We start from the raw sequence: 27922 nt of genomic DNA, 5'->3' as shown, positions 1-27922 counted from the left end.
AGCGACATATTCATTGCCCTTTTCGTGAACACGAGTGACCTGTGCTCTCCTCCAGTGAATTTTTTTTGCGCTAGCTATTCGCGATGAATACGAAGGAAAGTAATTAATACCTCGTCGTACTGAAGGTAAACTTTATCTGGAATTCCTTTGGGTCCTCGCGTTTTGTTCGTTGTAATTAGCCTAAATGGTATCTCACTACCTGGTATAACAATATCAATATCGTCAGTCTCTGTGTCTCTGCGGCGGTCAAATGGTAATATTTTCTTATGTGAATACATATTTAAATGTGAAATTTCTGCTTTCCTCTCTCATCTTCACTTTTAGTACCAGACGTATGCAGATCGAACGGCAAGTTTAGATGCGTTCATCATGTTTACATACGTCTAGAATGTCCTAGAGATTTCTGATTGCTTATGGTTGTCAAACGTATTACGATCTTCGAGTAAGGCTCATTTTACTGACACTGTACTTGCTAGCAATCTAAATTCTTCTATTTTAGTGTCCCTGAAAGCTGTTTTGTAGTGAGAATGTATCTCTGTTCCAGAAAGTTTGTACAAGTGATGGATCTTCACTGTCCCTTTCGATTTTGCTTGGAATGTATTTATCCAGCCAGCGATTTGCAAAATCTTCCGAATTAACCACAAGTGTTCTGTGTTCGATCTAATCTGAATGTTTCGAGTTCATCTTTCAAATACGTTAATCGCTGATGGTTCAATCACACGCGGGTACTCTGCTGGCTTTCTTGCTGATATTTTGAAGTTTCAAGATCATTGTTCGTGTAAGATCGTCACAATTCTAATACCTCTCTCATAGGTTGAATACTCGAAATAATCGAATCTCTTTGCAGTCAGGAGTCACTGATCATTTCAGTCGTGTGTTGGTTGTCAGAAAAGTCGTTCTAGGGGGTTCTAACATAATAATGAACTGAGGATGTGTCCGCCTTTATACAAGTACGTATATTACTGTTTGCTCTCACACAAAATATGTCTCACCACAGTTATAGCATCCTCTGTGGGTTCTTCCTCTCTTTTTATTTTATTTTACATTGTATGTTTCCTATGGATACCAACAATATCAGACACAGATCTACATTAGTACACCATGTGATCACTGTAGTAGCTGGTTAGGCCTGATCTGTGACAGGTTTGTATTTGTGCAATAGTAGTGTTTTTGTGTAGTTTGACTGACGTTTTCCTCCTGCTCATTTGTCAGTACTGCGTTTTGGTGTGTTGTTGTGGCATGGACACACATTAAAACGCGCAAATTCAAGTTTCAGCTTACTATGTTGTTGCAGCTTCAACTAGTGCTCCACTGAGCAGATTTACGTTTCTCATCACAAACGTAAAACTAGATCCGTATATTTCTGCACTGCAGCATATGTCCAAGCCGCAGGAACATAGCAAGACGCAGTATTCACAAATGAGCAAGTAGAAACGTCAGTACAACTACAGAAAACAACTAAAACACCTATCGTACACAGAAACATGCCGGAAACATGCTCAGGACTAGCCGACTACTGACTCGGATATACTTGCCCATATTATTAATGTTTTATGTGTCTAACGGTAAATGTAGATCAAAGTGCCTTAGACTGTACGATGACACTGACAAAATGGGGATTGTAAGTAATGCGCATATTTTGTGTAAAATATGTAAATTTCATGTTCGGTTCATGACTTCTGCTCTCCATGGGAAGATGTATGAGGCGAATACAAGATCGTGCTACGCCGTGAGATTCCTATGTGTAGGCAGAGTAGACAGAAATTTGTTTTGTGGGTTGATGAACATCCCTGCACCAGTGACTACATTCAGTGATTACAACAGAACACTCCTCAGTTCTCTTGAAGTTGAGTGCGAGGAGGCCATGAAAACAGCTGTTGATAAAGGTGTAGATATTAACAATGAAGGGGAAGAAGGACACTGTGCAGTGATCTGTGTGCATCTTGTGATGGAACCTGGATGAAGAGGGGCCCTCATCACTTCGTAGTGTATCACCTTTCATTAGTATGGATACAGGAATAGTCTTACACTAATGACTAAATATTACTCTCATTGTACCACTCCTGACTCCGCTCAACAGCTATTCCCTTTGTACTACTGGCAATAATAATATCTGAGACTAAGAGTTTGTGTATGCACACCACGGCAGAATCATAGGTCAGCTTTGTAAAGTATTAAGATCCGGCTTTCAACAACCGTGTACAGAAATCTAGAAATTCATGCACCGATTTCGGCAAAAAATTGACGCTTTAGGGTAAGATACACACGCTAAAGAGCTTGATTGATAATGATGACTGGCGACCCTCTTCAAGATCACTACAAACTGTGTAAAGTAATTGTTTCTCGTGAGTAAAATCACAAGTAAGTCGAGCCCCCCTGTAGGCTTATGATATTACACATTCAGAATTACCATTCAAAGGCTGTGAATGTGAGGCCATGGAGTTACCTATTTCATTCGTTATTATACCTCATTTCCAGTTTCTCTTGCATTATTATATCTGATATCCGATTTCTCTCACTCAAAAGTAATGGAAAACCGCACAGAGCCCTATACATCTTATAGTTTCCTGGAAGCAGCAAAATCGGGCAAGTTACAATACAGTATGACCAGTTCTAAGCTTTCTTCCAACAGCAGCATAATCGAAGGGTAGTAACGCATACATGCAGGGAAAAGTGACGTCAAAGAAAAGAGAATACACACGTTTCTAGACGATACGTTTTCGAGACTTTGATTCTTGCTGCATGTAGTATTGCTCAAGAGAACGGTCTACAGAATCAGCTTTTCCACTTAAAAGTTTCTTGCGGCAAATGACTAATCTCCACACCAGATGCGCCATGATTCACGAACAAAAAATGTGGACTTATGAAACATGAAGGTGTAAACAGATTTAAATCCATGTCTGTCCTGCCGTATGCGGGAAGCCTGCAGGCAAAAATAGGTCGGATCCTCACCAAGCACAAAGTTAAAATAAATGCGCACTTACTGTCGAAGAAAGCTAGATTTTTGGGTTGCGTTAAGGATTATACGATGCTCCGCAAGGCTAAATTTCACAAGAAATTCTGCGTACGTGGCTTTTCATGTATCGGGCATATCATGAGACAGACTGTAAAAGATGCAAAGGAATGCCGAGGAAGCCCCCAGTTTCTACATCCCACTAAAACGTGTGAGGCATAACTGCGTATTAACACTGATGATACTATGCTGTATGACTATGACCAAATCGTATCATCGACTTAAGCTTTCTGGGACTCCGTGGTGATGGAAGCAGAGAAAACTCGTATGGCGAAGAATTAAATTGGTATAGGTACCAGGCTCAGCCTGGATGAAACAAAGAATCTCGTGCTTCTTTTCATTTAGTCGCAAAAACTTACCAACCTCGCAGCTGCTACTGATGCATGAGTATACCTACGTGGATCGAGCGCCTAGCCACAGATACAGTTTCTGTTAAGCCCTTTTCCGTCAAACAACATACCTGGCCCTTGTGTACCGGTGACGTAATGCGTAGAGGTATGGCCATTGGGTTCAAGACAGACGCGGGTGCTACAGTTTTTTGCAGAGCATTGGCTCATTCATAGTCTAAGATTCCGACTTAAACCGACCTCCCTTCGTCGAATTTCCTAATAAAATGTGTGGTTTATGCAGTATAATTTGTAAATAAACAATATGTATATCCCTGAAAAGCTATTTTAATTAAAAATTGTTTAATAAATTTTTTCATTATTTACCCTTACACAGTTTCTTAAACAAATTACCATCAATCAAGAGAAAGAGATGTAAATAAAAGCCACAATAAGGTCGCCTACCTTTTTCCAGGAAATAATGAAATGTTGCCAGGTGCAAACCAGGGAAGCGTGTAAGACTAAATTACTTTCACCGAGTTACCTTTCGCAGTCGTATACTGTATAAAATGAATATAATCGTACTGCGAACACGATGGTGTTCCATAATTTAAAGGGAGTTGGAACGCCCATTCCCGAGAATGTTAAATTTAGTGACTTTCCTTCCCTGTATTTCAGGAAGCACTGTAGCCATTGACATGAAACTTTTACAGGACATTGAACTGTATGTTCTGAGACTACTCAAATACAATAATTGCATTTCAGCCACCGCTTTCGGAAATACAATTTTTTGATTGCACGACATTTTTGTACGTTATCCTAAATAATTTTAATTATACAAAACATTATGTTCTTCTTTTCGATCAGTTGACGCAGTATATGTATGTTATTACTCCCTGAAAATTTGAATACTCTACTCGAATTGGTTTCTGAGATTTAGGGAAAAATGCAACAGAAAATATAAATTTTCAGGACCGGCTTCTAAAGTTTCAAACGACTGTAACTCAAAATATGCTTAATTTTTTTTATTTTTAGTCACTCAAAAGCTACCTGAACCATAATGTATATCATCTTCGTGATATTTTTCCAAGTTTGTGCTTCTTCTTTCTGGAGCCCTTAGTGGCCAGCTGTGCTGTATACTCTGCTTTATCAATGCGAACCTTGTCCATCCGTTCAAGTACTCTGACGCAGTTTCCTCCAGGATTAATTCCCATATAGTGTAGCACTTTACCCTACTAATGCTGCCATCATTAACAGCAATAACAAAATCATTGAGCCCCCACTTCAGTGTCTTCATTCCAACAAAAACATTTTTTGGTAAGCGAGTCCATATAAGATTATTGAACGATTCATTGGGATTTTGAGTCTGACCACGCAGACACTTCTTCAGTAATTCAGGATTTGCCAGGCCTCAGTAAATGGGTTTTATGATATCCATGACTGCTGCTAGGATGGAATGTTTCTAGCTGTATGAACTGTTTGAGTATTGGGCATTGCGGTACTTGCACCATAAATCAGGTCCAGGAGGACAAAGGTAGTGTACTGGTTTCAATCAGTTGACAGTCTGTGGAAGAAGGTTGCCCATACTGCCTGCTTCATTTTCAACAAATCCTGAGTATTATTTCTAATGGCCATCCCATAATGCTGCTGTAGTTCAGCAATCATTTTGTATGTCAGCATGTCCCTCACTTTGTTTCACCTTCCTCAGCCTGGTGCCCACCCTCTTCTGGATATGACCAACGCAAACTCGTAATTTAACCTTTATAACACAGCAATCCACAGCCTTCCATATAAAAAGATACCGATTTTACTAGGTCTTGAAGTAACGCACGTAAAAGTTGTAACATTTTCAACCGGAGTATATAATATTAAAAAAAACGACTTTCCACGTGAGTTTCTAAGTGATCATTTTATTCTGAAACTTGCAAATTTTTTAATGAGATAAAAGTCCGGAATTGTGAAATTTTTTTTTCACTTCTAACTACCCCGGTTCAAGACAAACGCGAGTGCTATAGATTTTTCAGGGCACTGGCTCATTTGTAGTCTAAGATTTCGACATAAACCGACCTTCCTTCATCGAATTTCCTAACAAAACGTGTATTTTATGAAATATAATGTGTAAATAAACAATACGTTCTAGGGTTGCCACCTTATATCCGTGGAAAGCTATTTGAATTACAAATTGTTCAATGAAATGTTTTTCAATATTTACCCTTACACAGTTTCTTAAGCAAATTACCATCAATCAACAGTAAAAGATGTAAATAAAACGCCACAGTAAGGTCACCTACCTTTTTCCAGGCGATAATGAAATGTTGGCAGGTGCAAACCAGGGAAGCGTATAAGAGCAAATTACTCACATCGAGTTACCCTACGCAATCATGTAGGGTGTAAAATGAATTTAATTGTACTGCAAACACGTTGGTGTCCAATGTTTTAATAGGAGCGTGTGGTGCGACGGAGAGGCGCCAATGTACACACCTATGCGATACGGAAAAACACAGAATAATAGCTGCGTTTGCGACAGTCGCCAGCTAAAATAGACTGTGAATACTCATTTCTCCGTGTAACCACAGTCCAAGATAATGAGTGGCAAAAACTTCCGCACTTTTCTTGCAACCGCTGCTGCAGCGTTGTCAGGCGACTGGCACGCATTAAAACACTGTAAAATGACTGTGTGTTGCGTAAGTGGAGTGCAGAAAGACGCTCAAAACGCAGAACAGCACCAAGCTAACAGTCTTATCGTGGACTCCACATTTGCGCGTCTAAGTTGGTATCTCAGCCATAGTACGACAACAAAAATGTTAAATGCTGTCAAGAGATATCTTGATTTGTCATAACAGGGTGATACATTACAGTCTTTGAAAATCAGCAAAACAAGAAATGCCACATTAAGTCTTCGCGGTATTATTAAACCGATTGAATAACCATCAAAACATTTGATGTTATTATAGATGAAAACGTTTTATAATGGCATAATAAAAGTAAAGGCGGTACTGTACTGGAATGAAGCTATAATTGCTAACTACTAGACGTTTTATATTGGCAATAGCCCCATTTCAGCATTATCGCCATCTTTACACTGTCTGCAACAGCGCCTGAATACAATATGAAAGGAAGTACTATCACAGAGTAAAACAAAGTTGTAATTAGTTATAATATTAAAACTTTTAACACATCGTATTTGGTTGTCTGAAGAGGGCGATAATGCCGGAATAGGCCTATTGCTAACATAAAACGTCTAGCAAATAACAATTACAGCAGCATTCTGGTACATTCCCGTACATTAGCTACTAGCTTTTATTTTATTATTTCATTAGGAGACATCTAACATGCTGCGTAGCCAGCAGAAAAGAAATACGTTTTATTTAACATTTCTACAAATAAAGCAGCGCCATCAGATGTTACCTATTTCCTGCTTATCGTTAAAATGGTTGGAAGTCAACAAAAGGTAAGTGTTATTTCCGACTGCAATTAGGATATCGGCAGATTTGAAAAACTGATATCACGAAAGAGAGTTCTTCTTTTCGGATCGCAGCGTATCTGTAACGCTGGGGTGAAAGAAGATAAGCAGGTAGTACTAAAAATCGAACAAGTCATCTTAGGTTAGCTAGTACTATTGAACACTGTTTGACATTTTCACTAACACCTACGCAGCCCGCTCTTTTTTCGTGTCCCTGTGAAATGTTGGGGACAGACAAGTCCACATTAGCCAACACATTCAAATCTCAAGCTCACATGGTTCATATGACTAAAATCGACGTTAATATTTTAGATGGATTGTACGTCTTATGCCAGATCGGACTCCCCTTGCCCAAACCTTTTATAAAGTACCTAAACCTCTTCTCATTAAACTTTGTTCAACTTATGCTGCAGAGATACCCATTATTTTCGAACTGGGCCGTTGTAATTTTACTGCTCCACCTACATTATTGTTGCTTATCTGTACTACTATATAAAGACAACTCGTAGTTTAGAGTTGTTAGCAAAAATTCCGGAATAATCTTGATCGATTAATTTCAGATTTTTTCACGATGCTATGATTAATCGTGTAAAATGTGAAATAAATCAATCAAGATGATATGGCGCATATATATATTCATATTCAGACTATATATATAGGGTGAATCACTAAGTACTACCACAGATTATTTGTTTATATACAAATAATCGGTGGTAGTACTTAGTGATATATATATATATATATATATATATATATATATATATATATATATATATATATATATATATATATACAGGGTGTTTCAAAAATGACCGGTATATTTGAAACGGCAATAAAAACTAAACGAGCAGTGATAGAAATACACCGTTTGTTGCAATATGCTTGGGACAACAGTACATTTTCCGGCAGACAAACTTTCGAAATTACAGTAGTTACAATTTTCAACAACAGATGGAGCTGCGGTCTGGGAAACTCTATAGTACGATTTTTCCCACATATCCACCGTGCGTAGCAATAATATGGCGTAGTCTCTGAATGAAATTACCCGAAACCTTTGACAACGTGTCTGGCGGAATGGCTTCACATGCAGATGAGATGTACTGCTTCAGCTGTTCAATTGTTTCTGGATTCTGGCGATACACCTGGTCTTTCAAGTGTCCCCACAGAAAGAAGTCACAGGGGTTCATGTCTGGGGAATAGGGTGGCCAATCCACGCCGCCTCCTGTATGTTTCGGTTAGCCCAAAGCAATCACACGATCATCGAAATATTCATTCAGGAAATTAAAGACGTCGGCCGTGCGATGTGGCCGGGCACCATCTTGCATCAACCACGAGGTGTTCGCAGTGTCGTCTAAGGCAGTTTGTACCGCCACAAATTCACGAAGAATGTCCAGATAGCGTGATGCAGTAATCGCTTCGGATCTGAAAAATGGGCCAATGATTCCTTTGGAAGAAATGGCGGCCCAGACCAGTACCTTTTGAGGATGCAGGGACGATGGGACTGCAACATGGGGCTTTTTGGTTCCCCATATGCGCTAGTTCTGTTTATTGACGAAGCCGTCCAGGTAAAAATAAACTTTGTCAGTAAACCAAATGCTGCCCGCATGCATATCGCCGTCATCAATCCTGTGCTCTATATCGTTGGCGAATGTCTCTCGTGCAGCAATGGTAGCGTCGCTGAGGGGTTGCCGCATTTGAATTTTGTATGGATAGAGGTGTAAACTCTGGCGCATGAGACGATACGTGGACGTTGGCGTCATTTGGACCGCAGCTGCAACACGGCGAACGGAAACCCGAGGCCGCTGTTGGATCACCTGCTGCACTAGCTGCGCGTTGCCCTCTGTGGTTGCCGTACGCGGTCGCCCTACCTTTCCAGCACGTTCATCCGTCACGTTCCCAGTCCGTTAAAATTTTTCAAACAGATCCTTTATTGTATCGCTTTTCGGTCCTTTGGTTACATTAAACCTCCGTTGAAAACTTCATCTTGTTGCAACAACACTGTATTCTAGGCGGTGGAATTCCAACACCAGAAAAATCCTCTGTTCTAAGGAATAAACCATGTTGTCTACAGCACACTTGCACGTTGTGAACAGCACACGCTTACAGCAGAGAGACGACATACAGAATGGCGCACCCACAGACTGCGTTGTCTTCTATATCTTTCACATCACTTGCAGCGCCATCTGTTGGTGAAAATTGTAACTACTGTAATTTAGGAAGTTTGTCCGCCTGAAAATGTACTGTTGGCCCAAGCATATTGTAACAAACGGTGTATTTCTATCGCTGCTCGTTTAGTTTTTATTGCCGTTTCAAATATACCGGTGATTTTGGAAACACCCTGTATATATACACTCCTGGAAATTGAAATAAGAACACCGTGAATTCATTATCCCAGGAAGGGGAAACTTTATTGACACATTCCTGGGGTCAGATACATCACATGATCACAATGACAGAACCACAGGCACATAGACACAGGCAACAGAGCAGGCACAATGTCGGCACTAGTACAGTGTATATCCACCTTTCGCAGCAATGCAGGCTGCTATTCTCCCATGGAGACGATCGTAGAGATGCTGGATGTAGTCCTGTGGAACGGCTTGCCATGCCATTTCCACCTGGCGCCTCAGTTGGACCAGCGTTCGTGCTGGACGTGCAGACCGCGTGAGACGACGCTTCATCCAATCCAAAACATGCTCAATGGGGGACAGATCCGGAGATCTTGCTGGCCAGAGTAGTTGACTTACACCTTCTAGAGCACGTTGGGTGGCACGGGATACATGCGGACGTGCATTGTCCTGTTGGAAGAGCTAGTTCCCTTGCCGGTCTAGGAATGGTAGAACGATGGGTTCGATGACGGTTTGGATGTACCATGCACTATTCACTGTGCCCTCGACAATCACCAGTGGTGTACGGCCAGTGTAGGAGATCGCTCCCCACACCATAATGCCGGGTGTTGGCCCTGTGTGCCTCGGTCGTATGCAGTCCTGATTGTGGCGCTCACCTGCACGGCGCCAAACACGCATACGACCATAATTGGCACCAAGGCAGAAGCGACTCTCATCGCTGAAGACGACACGTCTGCATTCGTCCCTCCATTCACGCCTGTCGCGACACCACTGGAGGCGGGCTGCACGATGTTGGGGCGTGAGCGGAAGACGGCGTAACGGTGTGCGGGACCGTAGCCCAGCTTCATGGAGACGGTTGCGAATGGTCCTCGCCGATACCCCAGGAGCAACAGTGTCCCTAATTTGCTGGGAAGTGGCGGTGCGGTCCCCTACGGCACTGCGTAGGATCCTACGGTCTTGGCGTGCATCCGTGCGTCGCTGCGGTCCGGTCCCAGGTCGACGGGCACGTGCACCTTCCGCCGACCACTGGCGACAACATCGATGTACTGTGGAGACCTCACGCCCCACGTGTTGAGCAATTCGGCGGTACGTCCACCTGGCCTCCCGCATGCCCACTATACGCCCTCGCTCAAAGTCCGTCAACTGCACATACGGTTCACGTCCACGCTGTCGCGGCATGCTACCAGTGTTAAAGACTGCGATGGAGCTCCGTATGCCACGGCAAACTGGCTGACACTGACGGCGGCGGTGCACAAATGCTGCGCAGCTAGCGCCATTCGACGGCCAACACCGCGGTTCCTGGTGTGTCCGCTGTGCCGTGCGTGAGATCATTGCTTGTACAGCCCTCTCGCAGTGTCCGGAGCAAGTATGGTGGGTCTGACACACCGGTGTCAATGTGTTCTTTTTTCCATTTCCAGGAGTATATATATATATATATATATATATATATATATAATTGGTGGTAGTAATTAGTGATTCCCCCTGTGTATATAAACACAAGTCGTAGTTTAACACTGTTAACATTTACCACCAACTTTTACACAAAGCAAAGCTGTAACGAACGATCGGACGGTCATTTGCCGCTCAATTTTTTAATATACATGTTATGTAAGTACCTATTTACTGTATAAATGGGAAACGCTGTTATCAAAAATTTCACACAGTTCTCGACCGATTTACTTGTAATTTGTACACGACACTCCAACAAAGGTGCAGACTGATGTGCGCTATATATATTTTTAATATGTGTAGTACACACACATATACATATAAAATGGGGAAACGTTGTTAATAAAGACCTTGAAAATTTCTTGGCCGATTTAATTCTAAATTTCAAACTAGGTATGTATATACAACTGAAAATTTGTTAGCAAATCTCTTAATTTAGTTTTTTAAACGACAATGTAATAAACCTTCAGAGGGACGAGATTGACGTAGGCTACACATATTGGGTGTTGGCAGATAAAGCTATATGAAATGCTCCCAGTCGGCCGGGGTGGCCGAGCGGTTCTAGGCGCTACAGTCAGGAACCGCGTGACCACTATGGTCGCAGGTTCGAATCCTGCCTCGAGCATGGATGTGTGTGATGTACTTAGGTTTCTTAGGTTTAAGTAGTTATAAGTTATAGGGGACTGATGACCTCAGAAGTTAAGTCCCGTAGTACTCAGAGCCAAATACTCTCATTGAATGTACCTACCCTCTACACCCAGTAGCAGGAGAAGTTGCTGTCAAGGCCAGAATATCAGACATTCCAAAATATTTACCTATTAGTTTTGACTTCAATTCCCAATCTGGGTTTCCTTGTCTGAAGCAATGAGCAAGGCTGAAGGTTAGAGGGAAGGGGGAGATGAAATCGACGGGAGGAGTGGGCTGGATAAGAATGAACATAAAGAATTGGAAGCTGAAGATAGTGAGAGGAGGGAGGAGGAGGAGGAGGAGGAGGAGGTGGACAGAGATATACGGGAGGATAAAGATAAAGAGAGGGGAGGAGCTGATGGACAGATAGAGGCGGAGAGGCAAGAGATAAACAAAGGTATGGGAGAGGAGGATGTAGACTGTGAGACCACAGAGAAGCAGTTTAGGACGTATGGGCAGTTCCAATACATCATTACGAATTGCCAAGCATTGCCGTGTTTGCTACCATATTACAAGCCAGTTAAGTTAATGTGTGTGTGTTAGTAAGTTTTTTACTCCTTCACGCTAAGCAGCTGGGGGAAACTGGATGAATTTTGTAATGGAGATAATTTACACTCCGATTTAATACATAAGCTATCTTAGATATATACACTTATCAAAGGGGTTGGGTGTGAAAAATTACTGTAGCCTACGACACGCGAATGCCCATAATTTATTCATGCAGTGTTTGAGAAAGAGAGCACTTAGTGACTTGCAACACACCTCACATATAGTCGCAACCCTTTGCAAGAGTTTTTCTCCATGACAAGCCCCACAAAATGATGAAACGAAAAAAGATTATCGATTACTACATTTTCGCTGTTCATGCAGTAAAACGGCCTCGTTAAGCATGACGTCTTAATTTATCACTTCCATAGTGAGCCGTGCCAATGGCCTTGCCGCAGTGGTAACTCCCATTCCCGTGAGATTACCGAAGTTAAGCAATGTAGGGCTGGGCTAGTACTTGGATGGGTGATCATCCAGTCTGTCGAGCGCTGTTGGCAAGTGGGGTACACTCAGCCCTCGTGAGGCAAACTGAGAAGATAGTTGATTGAGAAGTAGTGGCTCCAGTCTCGTTAACTGACATACGTCTGGGAGAGCGGTTTGCTGACCACGTGCCCATCCATATCCCCATCTAGTGACGCCTGTGATGGTGAGGATGACACGGCGGCCGGTCGGTACCATTGGCCCTTCCAAGACCTCTTCCAGCGGAGTTCAGATTTACGGAGCCGTGGCGCCATAGAACGTCGCTGGCGCCTGTTATCTGACCGCTCTTCCTGGCTAAAGGCCTGGCCAGACAGAATTCGGCCTGCCGCTGACACGGACGGCGCAGCGTGAGGCCGAGCCAGTCAGCAGCCAGCGACGCTACACAGGCAATGGCCGGCCGCAGCGGCTCTTGATGCGTCAGCTGTTACACTGTGGAAAGGGCCGAACCCCATTATTAAGCTTGCATGCCAGCGCGATTGTCTTGGCATTAGACGATTTGGAAGCTTCACGCGGGACACGTTATCTAAGTGCAGAAATGAGTACCTCGCACTAGCGATACGAAATGGCACCAAGAAGAGGAGATATTGGGTGCACGATATTAATAGTAAGAGAGAAAGCTAAGGAGAATACCATCGTCTGTGTATTGATCTAGAGTCAGACGAAGATAGGTTCTTCAAATATTTTCGTATGTCGCGAGAATGTATCGAGGAACTGCATCGCCTGATAAAAAGGTAGCACCGAGAAGTGCACGACGAACTGGAGAAAGCCAATTGATACAAGGAACAGACTAGCCATTTGTTTGAGGTAAGTTTTACCATTTGTGGCCTCTTTGTGCTTCAAACAGAAGTCATATAATGTATTCCATTTGAGTTTTGCTGTATCATATGAAAGATTCGGCGGAAGAAAGTGCTATCCCACAACGTAGTTACGAGTGGAGTGATAAATTTATCTGCAGTGTTTACGAAAACAGCAAACGTTAGTAACACCTAGTTCCGTACGTCCCGCTAGAGAGAACTTTCAACTTAATAGATTGTTTTGTTTCATTGTATTCATAACATTGTCATTGAATTTAAACAAACATATATTTGGTCGTTAGCTTATCTATTCGTTCCATTGGCATAATTTTTTTTAATCTTTTCCAGATACTTGACTACAGGCGACAGTCACCAGACCATAGCTTTTCCTTTCCGATAGGACGTTCAACAGTCTCAGAAATTGTGCAACAAGTGTGCCAGGCAATATGGAGTGTTCTACAACCCAAGTATTTACCTACTCCTACAACAGAGATGTGGAAGAAATCTGAAGGATTACTAGAACTTTGGGGGTTTCTGAACTGCCATGGAAGCATAGACGGAAAGCATATCAGGTTAAAATGCCCGAAGGATAGTGGATCCCAGTTCTTTTGTTACAAACAATTCTTTTCGCTCGTTCTCCAGGCGATCGTTGATCCATACTACGAGTTTTCAGTAGTTGATATTGGAAATTATGGACGTCACAGTGACAACACTATTTGTGACAATTCAGCTTTCTGTCAAGAGTATATCGGAGGCAAAAGTATTCTACCTCCAAATCAGGAGCGCGTGTATGATACAAAAAGTTGTATTGTCTCACCTCCTCTATAAGTCTTTCTGTGTCCATGATGCATGCACTACGAGCTGCAAGACAAAAACCGCCTCACGCCGCTGCTTCCAGTGTGACCACAGAGCAGTTGAGTGCGCCAGCAGTTGAGTGAGGCAAGCAGCCGCTTGGGCTTGCGGCGAATCTGTTATCTCTGACAACCCAGCGGCGGCCGGTGGGGCAGGCCGTATGCCGGTGCGTCGGAGCCGCACTCTGTGTGACCGCCGCCATACAGTAACGAGCGATTCAACAGTGCGGCCTGCCGGCTGCGGTTCAAGGCCACAGGACAGACGGCCAGGCCGCATTCTGTCTGGCCAGGCCTTAAGCTATCTTTGACGGCTCGCGTCTGGCGGCCACCTGCTGTTTAATAGGGAAGCTAGCGTTTACGGTGAGGGGACTTTTCTCAGGAATCGCATGGAGGAGAGTGTGGCGGGGCTATCCGCGAGAGAACTATGTGGCTGCAGCCGGGTTGGGAAATGGTGCCGATATGTAGCGCTGCCAACAAGTGGGACAGGGAGCTGCGAGGCAGCAGTGTTGCCAGGAACTCAACTTAAGGACAGCGGGCGTAAGGGGCCTGCCTGCTATTGCGGGACTGGATTAACAGTGGCGGGGGGAGGAGCCGTGCTGTTCGTGGGCCATCGGTGCTGGTACACGCCGATACGTCGCCTGCAGCCGTACACCGTGTCTGACGCCTTCCCAATAGCTGCGGTCGTTGGGTATACTCTAACGGTGAGCATCTAGAGCTTGTAGTAACAACTTCAAGTCTGTAAAATTGCGTTAGGCGTCGGTGACTGCTTACTCACAGTTTCAGGATTTGCAAGCTGTGTGTCAGTTCTCTCAGGTGTGTTCAAAACCAAACCATCATATTATTGTCTCTCCATGTGTGTGTGTGTGTGTGTGTGTGTGTGTGTGTGTGTGTGTTCCTTTACTATAACTCTGTAACCCGAGAAAGAGTTACGTATTTCTTTAAAGTGTTCCACGAAACTTAGTTAATAACTTCGCTGCTGAATATTAATGTTATTTCTGATGAAATTCAAAGACCTCGGTGTCAGATTACGTATACTAATATTTCACAGCCGGTACTGCGTTGTACTGTGTTGTAGGTAAATTCGTTTATGAATCTAGATTTGTAGAGCAATTTGTTTTGCGTTTATGAAGTTAGTTACGCTTTTTTATATACTTGTAGTAACTACTTCAAGTCTGTAAAATTGCGCTAGGCGTCGGTGACTGCTTACTCACAGTTTCGGGATTTGCAAGCTGTGTGTCAGTTCTCTCAGGTGTGTTCAAAACCAAACCATCATATTATTGTCTCTCCATGTGTGTGTGTGTGTGTGTGTGTTCCTTTACTATAACTCTGTAACCCAAGAAAGAGTTACGAATTTCTTTAAAGTGTTTCACGAAACTTAGTTAATAACTTCGCTGCTAAATATTAATGCTTGGACGTTCAAAGTACCCTCACTTGTATGGTCATGCAGTTAGTAAAGAGTAAGTGTCACTGTTAAAGAGCTAAAGTTGCATTCCGCCTAGATAATTTGCCGTATCATGATTTCCTTACCTTTATTAACGCTAACGACTTAATAGTGTCTCGTTTTTCGGTTGTAGTTAATACCTATTTTTCACGTTACAGAGTCCGTCAAGTCGGTCTGTATGGATGATACTGTGACTGGTAAAGTTGCCATCAGAAGAGCCGTGAGGGTCTCCTTGCTATTGGAGGCGTACTGAGAGGCGTGCACCGCTGTAAAATCTTTAGTGCTTTATTAGTGTTGCTACATTCGTGTTTTTTAAATTATTAAATGTGTTTTTTTGGCCCTGCAGGCCGAATTGGGTGCCAAAAAAAATTCTAAAGCAAGTGTTCTCTGTGCAAGGAAGTGCCCTCTCAACAAATTAAATTAAACCAGGTGACTTGTTAAGCGGATCTAAATAGTTGTGATAAATTTCTGTCGTTTATTCAAATGGTTCAAATGGCTCGGAGCACTGTGGGGCTTAACTTCTGAGGCCATCAGTCCCCTAGAACTTAGAACTACTTAAACCTAACTAATCTAAGGACGTCACGCACATCCATGCCCGCGGCAGGATTCGAACCTGCGACCGTAGCGGTCGCGCGGTTCCAGACTGAAGCGCGTAGAACCGCTCGGCCACCCCGGTCGGCTCTCGTTTATTGATATATTTGAAGTACATTAGTGAGTCGTGGCCTAACTGACTAGATCTTGTAATTAAATCAAACATTTTCTTGTTGGTTAACTTTCTGACATTAGTTTGAGTTTGTACTTTATTGTAAAGAATTTTGGTGCAGCAACTTTCTGTCAGTTTGCTTGACATTCTTTGAACCACCTTTGAACAATCTGCAGTACCGTAAATTGTCGGTATACTTATCTTAATGTTAAATTTTTTGTGGCCATAATCCTTAAATGAGTGGCAGTTGTAATACATCTTTCTTAATGTAATTTATACCAGTTGTCATCAGTGTAGGTGTTCAGTGCGGTGATTTGAAAAATAAAGTTTCAAATACATTTTGTATCTTCTGTTGGGCTTACTCCTACCACTCCAGCAACCTTTTTGCTCCCAAGTCACCTTTCACCTACTACTGACTGTTTTCACAACACTTTTTGAAGACAGTGTTCACATTTACACTGAGAGAACCAGCAGAATTATATCATTCTACCACATATAGTTCCGGAGATACGACGTTATAAACATTGAGACACGTGAAAAACTTTTACATCACCTATGACGTTTGAAATTGTTACATCTTTGTTACTAACGCCATTCGCAACACACTATGCAAACAGTATCCTCATTTGTTGCTTAATATACCTACAGAAATATACAATCGTACGTCACACAGCTCGGAAGATATGACGTTAAATACTGAGATGCGTGAACAACTGCCGCATCATTCATAAGGTTCTAATCTATTACTTCGTTCCTACTCACTGCATTCTAAATACATTTCGTACACAGTAGTCACGTATGTCACTGAGAGTACCTGAAAAAATATACTATTGTAGGGCCCATCGTTCGACAGATATGACGCAGTAAAAACTGAGATTCGTCAAATGTTGCCACACCATGCATAGCGTTTCAATTTATTACTTCTTTACTAGTAACAATATTCACAACTCATTTCGCAGACGATATTAAAATACATCACTGGATGCACCTCCACAATTATATCGTTTTACGACATGTAGTTCAGGAGGTACGACGTCACAAATATTGATCTGCCTGAAAACGACACTGCGGTACGAAATTCGCCACAGGTGCAGTGAAATATGTGTACAGACACGTGTGAAATTTGTGAAATAAATGTCACACAAAAGACTGTTTGTTCCGGTGTAACGACAAGCACCGGCACGAAGAAGAAGAACACAAGAGCAGGGAAAGCTGTTAGACCACGTCAGCCGATAGTTCGCTGACTAGGACTGCACCAAGACAGGAGCGGCGTCTATACGAAGAGAATTTAAGCGCCACTCCTGCCAACCTCGGCCGGGCAATAAACGACGGACGCGAGTAGACCCGGACTAGAAGAGAGCACTCGAAGTGCTGTTACTTGTGATCCACATCCATTACTTGCATGGACATCCTGTATTGCGAAAGACATTGATTATTTGCATGTCGCCAACAGCTTGCGACACGACATTGTAAACCAAAGTTAATAATTGTCAATCTACTTTATTGTAATAAAAAACATTAATGTGATTTGCTTGAATCGTTGTATAGCTATTCGAGAAAGCAGTATCCTTTGGGCACACTATGAGACACGAGTGGGCAATACCCCACTCTGTTAATGCCAAAACCCAGTACCACCCGTGCGCAGTTTCAAAAATGTTATCTCCAATCTCCAGCCCACGAAACTGCTTGCCAAACAAAAAGAAAACAAAAAAATACTTTTGTGGCCCACTACTCACTGATTTATTCACTGAAATTTTTTACGCGATCGAGTAGCGAATCACAAAATGTGCCAGGAAAGGAGGTAAATAATTTCACTACTGTCTGGGAATTGCTTGGCTCGGAAAAAATCGTAATTGTCGTTTTGTATCCCGCCTGGAAGGCGGCGAGTGGGCAAAGAACAGGAGCAGGGAAAGGTACTAATCTCTCGGTACTGCAAATACGGTTTAAGCACATTTACTAGTGGATAAACATATGCAAACATATTACTTAACTTGCAAGGTGGTGAGAAGTTGAAGCGAAGTGTCCTGGCTGGCTGCACCTAAGCTCGTAGATCTCGACAGCACCGGCTAGAGGGCGCAGTCATAGGTGTCTCTCGTAGTGCCAACCCAGCAGAGCGGACCTACGTTGTGGCATCGTAGCTATCGATACCACAGTTGTGATGGAGAGCCAAACACCTACTGCAAGTAACGTCGCAATACTTCTTGATCTCAGCGCACATGCAAAGAAAGCTGACTACTCGACGTTGCCTGGGTACGTATTTATTCCGATGTTCTCTCACTCCGCCGGCCGGAGTGGCCGAGCGGTTTTAGGCTCTACAGTCTGGAACCGCGTGACCGTTACGGTCGCAGGTTCGAATCCTACCTCGGGCATGGATGTGTGTGCTGTCCTTAGGTTAGCTAGGTTTCAGTAGTTCTAAGTTATAAGGGACTGATGACCTTGGAAGTTAAATCTCATAGTGCTTAGAGCCTTTTGAACCATTTTTTCTGTCACTCCCTCTCTCTGTTTATTTCATCCTCTTCCCCCACTCCATTTTTCTGTCCAACTCTTCCACCCCCACAGTCTATCGCTCGTCTCCTGCTCTCTCTCATTCTATCTTCTCCTCTCCCTTCTCATTGTCCTACTCTTCCTTCCCCTCTCCCTCTCCATCTCCTCCTCACCCATCTCGCTGTCCATCTCCTCGTTCTCCCTTACTCTGACCATTTTCTTCTCCACATCTCTATATACATCTCCTCCTCCCCCTCTGTATGCGTCATTTCCGTCTTTCCGGTCTTTGTCCGTCCATCTCGTCCTCACGTCTACTTTCTCGAAGTTATCACCCCCATCCCAACAGGAAGCTGGTGGCTGGTGGCTGTTACCCACATCCAGATCGTAACTAATATGTCTACCACATTTCTTTGAAACCGTTCGGGCAGTTGAGGGGTTTTTGGATTGTTTATTTTTTTCCAAGTTACTGTTTAGCTGCGTCTAGTATCGCGCGGCGCAGCTAGTCCTTGATCATTTATTATCATGCTAGTTTTTATGCACTGAGCTGTTATGTCATTTCGGATGCCACATGATTAGGTCTATTTTATTTACTGTAGGAATACTTTGAGAAAAATTCTTGTTTTAACGGTGCTGCTTGAAACATTTTAAGTTCTCCAACTGACACCGACGCTGAACTCTTGTTTCAATTAGCATTTCGATACTGGATCTATCTAGTGATTCCATATGAAAAAATGAACGAACGTGTTATTGTAATAATTTTCCCAGGAACGTAAGTAAAATATGTGGCAATAAACCGGAAAGAACCGTACCGAAACCAACTAGATATTTATAGGTATTCATACAGAACATGCTAAACGAATATGTAACCATAAACATACGCATGTAGAGTTCGAACTTCGGAAAGCAACTGAGAACCGTCAGCTACAGTACAAAGCTGGTTCCAGAGACCTGGAAACCCTTTTCACTGAAGCCACAGGCAAGGCAAACAGTGAAACGTAGACATATATTTCTCATTGTTTTTGTGTGATTTCCAGACGCAGATGTGTGTCCACGATTGAGAAGCTTGTACGCTACGTTCAGTGAAAATTTCAGCACCAAGGGGAATTCACGAGACTGAAACGTAGTGTCTACCACAGTTTAGGTTGGTGATTACGTAGACACTTCGGATTAACTACGTGTACATCTAACGTGAAAGTTTTCTGTATATGATACCCAGTCTTAATGTAATAATATCTATTATTTTTGAAGCTAATGTTTCGGCCACGGCAATAGAGGCCTTCTTCTGGGTCTACTGACACTAAATTACTCTCAGAATAATGCACTTTAACGTGGGCATAACGTTAATTTTTTTCCATAATGGTGTTTTACAATATTACGTGATACTGCACCCTGAAGACTGTTATGATAAAACACTCCGGGTGCGGAAGCTTACGCAATGATACACGTGAAGATCATCGTTGAGTTTGTGAATTCAGAGTGGTATGATGCTCTCAAGTGCACCTTGTAACCATCCTGGCACGGAATTAACTAACGACTTGATATGATTCTCGGAAATATAGTTTCATTCTCTTTGTATCATTGTCCTCAAAGTTTGAAGAGGTGTCATGTCAATATCATTGCAGACTAACTCGAGCAGTATAAAGGTTACTGGCGAGCAGTGTGTGACGGTTTGCCTGTGACGACCGTCAGTAAGCAGTTTTATTCCTTTTGTAAGTCGTAACAACATGAGCAATTTGAAAACTATGTTTTTGAGCGAATAAAGCACAAGTGGATAAAATGTCATGTGCTAGTGTTCCTGGAAATATAAAAGAAGCTACACGTTGCAACCAGTCACGCAGTATCCAGAAGCCGAAGCGCTGGAGGAGATGAAATTACCTGGTACACGACCGCGTCAGCAACGGGGAGAGGACAACACTGTTGCAGAACATGAAAATTATATTTATCTTGTTATTCACCAGTGTACCAGTCTGTTAATACATTCCACATTTAAATCTACATATATACTCCGCTAGCCACAAAGCGGTGTGTGGCTGAGGGCACAATTCGTGCCAAAGTCGTATTCCCCCCCCCCCCCCCCCCTCTCAGTCTGTTCCATTCGCGGATCGCGCGAGGGAAAAACGATTGTCTGAACGCCTTGTTAGGAGCTCTAATATCCCTTATCTTTGAATGGTGGTCATTGCGCGATTTGAAAGTTGGTGGTAATAATAAATGCTCTACATCCTTGCATCCATGGCGAAGATCGGATTTTGGAATTTAGTGAGCAGCCCCTTCCACTTAGCGCGCCGTCTATCTGCAAGTGTATCCCACTTCAAAATTTCTATGAGGTTTGTAACGCTCTCGCGATGGATAAATGTACCAGTCACGAATCTTGCCCCTCTTCTTTGGACTTTTGTCAATCTCTTGAATCAGACCAAACTGGTAAGTGTAGCAAACTGGTAAGTGTCTCATACAGACGAACAATACTCTGAGACTGGACGAAATACCGTATTGTAAGCTATTTCCTTTGTTGAAGGACTGCATCGCTTCAGGATTCTACCAATAAACCGCAATCTAGAGTTCGCCTTGCCCGTTACTTGTGTAATCATATCATCGCATTTGGGATCATTTCGAATAGTCACACCCAGATACTCGACGGGTGTTACCGCTTCCAAAGGCTGGGGATTTGTTTTGTACTCGTACATTAATGGGTATTTTCGTCTTGTTATACGCCGTAGGTTACACTTACTAGTATTGAGAGATAACAGCAAGTAATTACACCACGCATTTATTTTCTGCAAATGCTCATTAATTTGCTCACAACTTGCGTGTGGTATTACTTTCCTGTAGACTACAGCATCTTCGGCAAACTGTCTAATGCAGCTGTCAATACCATCAACCAGATCGTTTATGTAAATCGCAAAAAGCAGCGGTTCTATTACACTGCCCTGGAGCACACCTGAAGTTACGCTTGACATAATGTTTGGCTAAAGGCCAGTCCTCTATTCGGTTAACATTGAAACATATATTACTTTAAAATATTTCACGATAGGGAAAAAACCGCGCATTTTTTGTATCTGGTGTGTTATAGATTATATGAAAAACTTCGTCACAGCATTTGTAATTTGTAGATTGGAGTATTGAAATGCTAGTAATTTGCTGTGGTTATTGACTGAAGTTCAGGACTGAAGCGTTTCCCTTAATACAATGTGCGAGAATTAATTACAAACGGTGCTTGATTCTTATTCCTTCAAAACTCTAAGGAGAGTTCTGAAACTTTTATATTAAGCCTGCAGGGACGAAATTTACTTTTACACAGTCACATGCACAACATTTCAGTTGGCTCCGTCATTCTAAATTGCCATTGCACTTTCACTGGGGATTTATCTGAGACCCGTACTGCGGGTGATATCGTCTGGATCGAACATAACATTGTTTGTGCGTATAGGGTCGGAAGCTTGTGAAGGTAGACATTATAACGGACAGTCAAGTGAAAACGAGAGACATGGCGAAAAATTGGTAAGCTGTATGTTGTTTTAAAAGTATTCGCCATAGCATTTAATACGTTTGTTCTACTGTGAGAAGGCAACTGCTTTCTTTCACAGACACATATTTGCTATTTCCTAGAGAAGCAATGATTGTACCCAAGCATGCAGATCTTCGACCGAAGGAAATCGATAGCCATGAATATCATTGTTAAGGGTTCCCAAAATATTAAATCCGCATGAGGAGAGATCGGGACAGTATGGAGAATGTATAAAGGGTTCTCAGCGAAATGTCTAGCAACAGGTGGAAGCGCCAAAGAAAATGCTATACGCATGCTATGAGATATGTAAACAGGTAGAATATGGCACTAATTCGGCAAAGCCAGTATAACACACACGATTATCAGACGCAATTGTTAGGTCAGTTACTGCTTGTACAATGGCAGATTTAAGTGATCTTCAGCGTGGTGATATAGTCGGTGCACAAGCGATGGAACACAGCATCTCCGAGGTATCGATAATGTGGGGATTTTCCCGTACAACCATTTAACAAGTTTACCGTGAATATCAGGAATCCGGCAAAACGCCAAATCTCCGACATCTCTGCGGCCGGAAAAAAATTCTGCCAGAACGGGACCAACGATGACTGAAGAGAATCGTTCAACGTGACACAAGTGCTAACCTTCCGCAAGTTGCTCAAGATTTCAATGCTGGGACATAAAGTGTCAGCGTGCAAACCATTCAACGAAACATCATCGACATGGGCTTTTGGAGACAAAGGCCCACCCATATACCCTTGATGACTGCACGACGCAAGGCTTTACGCCTCACCTGGGCCCCTCAGCTCTGACATTGGACTGTTAATGACTGGAATCATGGTGCCTGGTCGGTCGAGTCTCTTTTCAAATAGTGTCGACCGGATGGACGTGTACGGGTATGGAGACAACGTCATGAATGCATATACCCTGCGTGTCAGCAGGGGAATGTTCAAGCTGGTGGATTCTCTGTAATGATGTGGGACGTGTGCAATTGGAATGATATGGGACCCATGATATGTCTAGACACGACTCTGACGGGAGACACGTACGTAACGAAGCTACACGTAAGCATCCATTCATGTCCACTGCGCATTCCAACGGACTTGGGCAATTCCAGTATAGAGAAGGCGACATCCCACAGGTCCACAAGAGCTACATAGTGGCTCCAGGAACACTCTTCTAAGTTTAAACACTTCCGCTGCCCACCAGACTCCGCAAACATGAACATTATTGAGCATATCTGGGATGCCTTGCAACGTGTTGTTCAGAAGGGATTTCCACCGCTTGGTAGTCTTACGGATATATGGACAGCGATGCAGTATACATGGTGACAGTTCCCTCTGGCCTATGCTCGCGGGGGTCCTACACCATATTTGGCAGGTGTACCAGTTTCTTTGGCTCTTCAGTATATCTTGCAGCAGATTGATGCCACCCTTCAATAACCCTGTGCGTTTTGACTCGATGGCACGCTTCAGTTTTTGCAAAATGTCTACGTACCGCTGTGCACAAATAGTGGCGCCCAGCCCCAGAAACTCGTTGAGCGGCTTGTTGAGTGACGGCGTCATTCGGTAGCAAGATAATGCCCACCCATGTGTTTCCAAGGTTGTTTCGACTCCGCTGGAGACCTTTCACTTGAAAGGCTTTACACATCTTCCATACGGTACCTATCCGTCGCCTAGCGGTTTTCATGTAAGGGGGGTCGTTCAGTAAGCAATGCAATGCTTTCTTTTCTCGGCTACTTTCTGTAGAAAAGATTCGTAATTCATAGTGAGACATTCCAGAATATCTACTTCAGCCCCTACAGCGCCATCAAATTCCTATAGGTGACAGTGTTATAAGTAGCCTCCAAAGTGACATCAGTCTGGGAGTGTGTACCAAGCAGGGAGCAGTCATTGAGCCACTTTTGGCGGAAAATAAGAGCATCGTAGATATTGACAAGAGCTTGTAGAATGTCTGTGTAGACCTGAAAACGAACAAAAGCACGGTGACTCGTTGAGCGAGGGGTCTGCACCCATTGCAACATGATCGCGCTAACCTCTCCGACCTCCCGCTTGATAGAAAATCACACCTGTGTGGTGATCGACGGTTGACAGGCAAATACCTCGTTAAATAACTGAATGTCTGTGTAGTGGTGCCACACTCGTCCACCAGTTGGAGTACTCAGAGTGTGTGCCCACTGGGTCCTCGCCGCCTGACAGAAGGCCACAAAGAGCAACGAAGGACCATTTGTGGGGAATTGCTTGCGCGCTGCGAGGCTTTTAGTGACAATTTTTTGTCGCACATTGTGACAGGCGATGAAACATGGATTCATCACTTAGAATCGGAAACAAAACGGTGGCAATCCATGGAGTGATTCTACACCACCTCTCCCCCCGAAGAAAAGTACAAAACTGCAGTGTCTGCCGGTAACGTCATAATTACAATCTTGAAGGCACTGAAGGAGCTGTGTAAAGCCGGAAATGCATGTCCTCCTATTTCCATGTATTATACTATAATTTTTTTCTTGTTTTGTTACCTCAAGATATGACATTTCTGTGTCTTTATAAATTGTAATTGTTTTACTATTTGTATTATATATTTATGCATTTATGTCGATGTATAATTGGTTGTTTTGTAAATATTAGTTGTATTTTTACGCTGGGCCTTGCCTAGGGAAAACTATGCTATCGAACGAATACATCGATAGGTCGTGTGGAGAACAAAAGTGTTTAAGATCTTTGGTAGTGTTAACTCTGCCGTGTGGAGCGTGGGCAGAGCTGAGGGAGAGTCTGGCTGGGGTGGTGCAGTGGAGCAGGTGTGTTGTGTGACGCTCCCGCGAGTTGCCGCGCTTTCGGGGTTTGGCAGCATGTAATTGCGCTCGACTTGCGATGATAGTTTCTGACATGGTGTCGCGGACGGGAAGCATTAGCTGGCGCACATCAAGAGCCCGTTTCGTCTGGTGACCGTGTCGAGAAGAAGGTGCGCCAATATCCAGCTTCTGCAACAGCGACAGCCGACAATGAGTGACTGTCGCCACCTCCTCGATCGACGGCTTCAAACCTTCAATCAACCAACAAGGAAGCCTGGAAGCATGTAAAGTTTTAGAACTGTATGGCAGACATCAGCTTTTCAAACTTTTAAAATTGTTGCATCACAAAATTACAGTAACTTAGCCTGAAACTTTGTTGCCCATTGTCCCAATTGCATTACCAAGCAGCGCCCCTTTATTTTTCCGGAATGAACCCGAGTGTTGTTGAAATTCAAACGCCAGCATCATTCCATTTCACTGCTTTAATTTCAAAGTTCAGTTAAGGTATTCATAGCTGGCTACAATATTTAGATTACACAAGCACAAATTAAGTGTGCGAGTTTTGTTACCATATTTTAGCTTACCTGTGACTGCAGCTCAGCTTGGTATGTACTAAATTTTACTATTGTTAATTGTTCAGAATCATTTAATTCAAGTTCAAAGTTAAATCTCTTATTTTTAAATTGCGTAGATTCAAGTAGCTTTTGAAATGATTGTTGAGGTAGTCCAAGACTAACCGTATTTTACTGAATTTCGATGTGCTTCAGAAAGAAAGCACACTATTAACTGCAGTCACTAAATTAACTTTCGATTTTCCGGTTTTATTAATTCTTTTGCTAAATTAAGTCAGAGTGAAGCGAAATTTATTACTTCTGACAAACTTTCAGTTTTCACACTAGACGTGTCAACCTTCAGTTGCCACACTTGTAGTGCTAATTATATGTGTAATAACCTTTCTTTTTCAGTTACTATAGTAATTGTCCTTAGGACTGGCGACCGTAATTTCTCCCAATTCTAAAATATCTAATTACCGCTAGTTAATTGTTAACGTAACCGCCGCACATTTACTTTCTTTATTAACTTTCCCCTTTTCAAAATTAATTACCACCAGTTTCATTAGCATTTTTCCTTTCATTTAGATGTAACCCTTTCCTCCCTCTTTACCGACAAATTAACTTCGGTGACGATTGCTTTTCCCAAATTTCCATTAGGTACACGAGGTTTAATTTTTCACTGTCATTGAGGTCGTTATGTGAGGGGGAGGTTACAGGTGTTCTGTTTGATGTCCTCCCTCATAGTACAACGATCGACTCTGAAGTGCGTTGTGCTACTCTCAGGAAATCGAAGAAAGGACTTCGGCCTGTTCGTCACCACAAAAATGATACCGAACGCCTCTGTCTCCATGAGAAAGCATGGCCGCATACAAATCTGCACAACCGAGAGGAGCTCAGATTTCTTCATTGGACTGCTCTACCCGGATCTCGCCTTTTCCATCTGTTTCGCCCACTGAAGGATTCTCTTCACTGTAAGCAGTACGTGGATGGTGGACAGGTTCTTCACGCAGAAAGACCTTGGCCCCGACGTCGACCAGTCGAAAGGTACCATGCGGTCATACAGGCTTTCCCAGTAAGGTGGCGTAAGGCGTCATGTTGTACGGAGATCATGTTGGATAATAGGGTTTTGTAATAGAGAGAGTGAGGAGTAGTGTGATGTCTTGGAATCCTGAACAAAACCCCCCTACTTTCAGATAAAAAGATGTTTTGCTGTCACTTATCGAGCGCCGCTCGTATTTGGAGCCCCAAAGAAGGCGAATTGTGGCAGCCGATTAGCTTCGGACGGGGAGGTTTAGACCTAGGTACCACAGCGATCATTTGGCAACCGTGCTACCGCAGATATTTATTTACAAAGAGTTTCACCGTCTTGTTTTATTGCCGCATAAAAGTATTAACAGTAACGGAGACTACTTTTAACGGCATAAAAGTATTAACAGTAACGGAGATACTAGAGTTTACTTACTTTTTCCATCCCATTATCATCATCATCATCATTTAAGACTGATTATGCCTTTCAGCGTTCAGTCTGGAGCATAGCCCCCCTTATACAGTTCCTCCATGATCCCCTATTCTGGGCTAATATTGATGCCTCTTCTGGTGTTAAACCTATTACTTCAAAATCATTCTTAACCGAATCCAGGTACCTTCTCCTCGGTCTGCCCCGACTCGTCCTACCCTCTACTGCTGAATCCATGAGTCTCTTGGGTAACCTTACTTCCCCATGCGTGTAACATGACCCCACCATCTAAGCCTGTTCGCCCTGACTGCTGCATCTATAGAGTTCATTCCCAGTTTTTCTTTGATTTCCTCATTGTGGACACCCTCCTGCCATTGTTCCCATCTACTAGTACCTGCAATCATCCTAGCTACTTTCATATCCGTAACCTCAACCTTGTTGATAAGGTAACCTGAATCCACCCAGCTTTCGCTCCCATACAACAAAGTTGGTCGAAAGATTGAACGGTGAACAGATAACTTAGTCTTGGTACTGACTTTCTTCTTGCAGAAGAGAGTAGATCGTACCTGAGCGCTCACTGCATTAGCTTTGCTACACCCCGCTTCCAGTTCTTTCACTATGTTGCCATCCTGTGAGAATATGCATCCTAAGTACTTGAAACCGTCCACCTGTTCTAACTTTGTTCCTCCTATTTGGCACTCAATCCGTTTATATTTCTTTCCCACTGACATTACTTTCGTTTTGGAGATGCTAATCTTCATACCATAGTCCTTACATTTCTGATCTAGCTCTGAATTATTAGTTTGCAAACTTTCAATCGAATCTGCCATCACAACTAAGTCATCCCCGTATGTAAGACTGCTTATTTTGTGTTCACATATCTTAATCTCACCCAGCCAGTCTATTGTTTTCAACATATGATCCATAAATAATATGAACAACAGTAGAGACAGGTTGCAGCCTTGTCTTACCCCTGAAATTACTCTGAACCATGAACTCAATTTACCGTCAACTCTAACTGCTGCCTGATTATCCATGTA

Source organism: Schistocerca cancellata, chromosome 6 (assembly GCF_023864275.1).
Source record: "Schistocerca cancellata isolate TAMUIC-IGC-003103 chromosome 6, iqSchCanc2.1, whole genome shotgun sequence".
Lineage (NCBI taxonomy): Eukaryota > Metazoa > Arthropoda > Insecta > Orthoptera > Acrididae > Schistocerca > Schistocerca cancellata.
Note: the sequence above shows the minus strand (reverse complement) of the source record.